Source organism: Belonocnema kinseyi, chromosome 5 (assembly GCF_010883055.1).
Source record: "Belonocnema kinseyi isolate 2016_QV_RU_SX_M_011 chromosome 5, B_treatae_v1, whole genome shotgun sequence".
In the NCBI taxonomy this organism is placed as follows: Eukaryota; Metazoa; Arthropoda; class Insecta; order Hymenoptera; family Cynipidae; genus Belonocnema; species Belonocnema kinseyi.
The window spans coordinates 147,481,185-147,484,625 of NC_046661.1; positions in this window are offsets into that span (position 1 = coordinate 147,481,185).

Sequence of the window (3,441 nt, forward strand, 5' to 3'; positions counted from 1 at the left end):
CACGACCGCGACGGCTCGGCATCCAAGAATTATTCCGTCGCTATTTACGTTGCCGTCAATGCTTTAGGTGTTTTAAGGAAATTTTAAAGTGCAAAAAGTCATTATATGCTTTGTTAACGAGGCTTATAAAAGAATTTTGAAATCATAATATTTATGCGTTATGATAATTTCCTTGTTACATGAGATAACCTCAAGTATGGCAAATTTAATCAAAGGTTTATCAATAATTCGTAAATACTAATCTACTTTCCAGTTTATTCCGCGAGAGAACGATGTCAGTGGCGGATCCAGGGGTGGTGTTTAGGGGGTTCATACCCCCCACCCCCGAAAATTTTAGCCTTTCATATCAAATACTGACGCTGTTTATCTATGCATGGGATATACATATATTTTTCCCCCCCCCCCCCCTCGAAATATTTTTCTGGATCCGCCTCTGAATGATGTGCTCACAATTTTTTGGAACCAAATGTGAGATAATTACCTCCACAATATTTATTTTGAAAATCCAACTTTTACTGTTTGTAAACACTGATCCGCACGCGTCAACGTACGTAGTGAGCGAAACAATTCGCATCAAGATTAGACTCGAGAGTGGGGGAACATCGTTTCCAGGAAAATTCCTCCCCTACGGTCCCATCCGCGGCAAGGTAAATAGCGTCCACTGTAATCTATTGAATATATGTTAAGTGCTGGAAAAATTTATTGTTTGAATCTAGAATATTTTTTTTATCACCGTCTTCGCTCTGCTCTGTATGTAAATAATACGCACAGAGCACAGCGAAGACAGTGATCTCTTTTGCTTCGTTCAAGGAATATATACAGAATCAGGAGCAAACATAGACGAAAATTTTTTTGTTGAGGTGGTACTGACATGATGTAAAGGCGATTTCTTTAAGTACGTAAATCTTATCTATCTTATCTACCTTGCGCAACAGCACGAACCTCAAACATGTGGAATAGGGTGATCCAAAATTATAATTTTTCGCTTTTTTATGCATTTTGCCCGAAAATGTATTTTGATTCCACAAAAAATAAATCCAATTTGTAATTAAAGTAAGGTGAATTATAAATTGAAGTTGACAAAATTAATTGTTTATACAATTTATTATTATATTAAATAATATTATTTTTGAATAATATTAGAAATTTGCGGTTTTGTCTTTAGTGAATTTTCAATTTTCGCGGGCTACGTACATTCAAGTTTTAAATTTTTTGTTTTGTTGTGTTGGTACACTCGTCACGATATGTTTACAGTTTTGACTATATAGCTCGTGTTGTTTTTCTGGCAGAGGCGTAAAAGGTTAGAAGGGTTTGGTGTGCTCGGTGATTTTCTTCTTTCGAAAAAAATGGAGCAAAGAGTTTGCATTAAATTTTGTGTGAAAAATGGAATCCAGTGCTCTAAAACTCTTGAAATGTTGACAGTTGCATACGGTGAATCTACTCTGAGTAAGAAAAATGTGTAAGATGTTATGCCTCGTTTGCGAGAGGCGATACGCAAAAAACGTCCGGAACTTTGGAAAAACAATTCGTGGCTTTTGCATCACGATAATGCACCTGCTCATTCATCGTTGCTTGTGAAAGATTTTCTGACCAAAAACAGCACCACAGTCATGCCTTAGCCTCCACATTCATCGGATTTGGCCCCCATTGACATTTTTCTTTTCCCAAAACTGAAGAGACCCATGAAAGGACATCGATTTTCAACGATTGAGGAGATAAAAACTGCATCGCTGAAAGAACTCAAGGCTATACCACAAAATGATTATCAGAAGTGCTTCGATGATTGAAAAAAGTGTTGGCACAAGTGCATTATACCTGAGGGGGATTACTTTGAAGGGGACAACATAAATATTGAGGAATACATGAATATTTTTTGAGAAAACCATAAAGTCACCTTATTTTTTGAACACGCCGCGTATTCATCTTTTTTCCCACTACTCAATTAGAGTTTGGCAATAATTATTAAAATTTTAAAAAATAATTGTTTAAAGAAATTACTATTGTTAAAAATTATCTTCCCTTACAGTAATGGGCCAAAATATGTCGGAAATGTCAGGATCTACCACTGGTCGTTCGATTTTGATAACAGTAGGGAAAATGTTGAATTTCGGGGTCACATTGTTTAAATTGTCAATATATTTGGAAACAATATTTGGATTTTGATCAAAATTTGACACATCAGAGGTCAGATGATATATTTTAAGATCATAATACCATCAAACAAAAAATTTGTATTTTTACCCAAAGTCCAAAACAAATTTCGATTCCGTTTTACGTAAACTTCTCCCTTTTTAATTTTTCTTGAATATGGATAAAATTATTCCTTGTTAAATCGCCTTTCTTTAAAAATAAATTTCATAGATACTATTGAGTCCCAAGATATCGTTATTTTAGTGAAATCGCACGCCACCCTTTCGATGCGTTTTCAGTGTCGCGGTCCACGAGCAAACGAACTTTCCACTGCCAAAAATCGGCAACTATCTAGCATCAATATAGAAGATAACGATAAACAATAATAATTTGTTTAAACAATTATTTTTGCTAAATTGAATTAAGTATTAACTCACATTAAGTGAAAAGTAGACCAAAAGTTAAAATTTTTAGATAAAACCGCAATTTGTAGCATGATTCAAAGATAATATTAATAATAATAATAATTAATTAAACAATCATGTTTGTCAACATTAAATTACTATTACCTCTGATTGAAAATAGGCGAAAAAAACTAGACAATTTTGAACAAACCGTGTCTTTCTCACTCTATTCTAAGAGAAACTTACTAATAACGGTTATAATAAATTGTGCAACCAATTTATGTCTAAAATCATCTAATTATTAGAATAAGGTTGTATTTTACGCATCAGAAACAATCTTTATTTAAAAAGCCGCAAAAAATCATAATAAATTTTGGGACCATATAAAACAGACTTAAGGGGATGATATTTAAAAAATAATGTTTTATTCGTATTATATGGCTAATTATTAAAAGAAATTTTGAGTTTGAACTCGATTCAGATAATATTCAGGATCCTGAATAAAATGTAAGCAAACGTCTTTTTTTCTTATGGGAAGTACGTATTAAACTTCACGACGCTTGCGGCCGCCTCTAAATATCATTTTTTCCAAAACAAAACAAAAAGTATTCTTTTTGTAGAATCGAAGAAATTTCAGGACAATATGCATAAAAATTCGAGAACAACAATTTTTAGTTCATTTTTTGACCACCCTCATGTGGAGCAATTTAATTAACGATCCTAATTTTCAAGTATATTAAAAATAATAAACAAATTTCATTAATTGATTAATAACCGAAATCACTGAAGAATTAGTTAATATCTTAATCAGTGATTCAAATTAAGACAGGAAAGCCATGTATTTTCTAGCGCTAAACACATAATCAGTAGATTATTTGATATCTAAATAACAAAATGTAATTTTTCA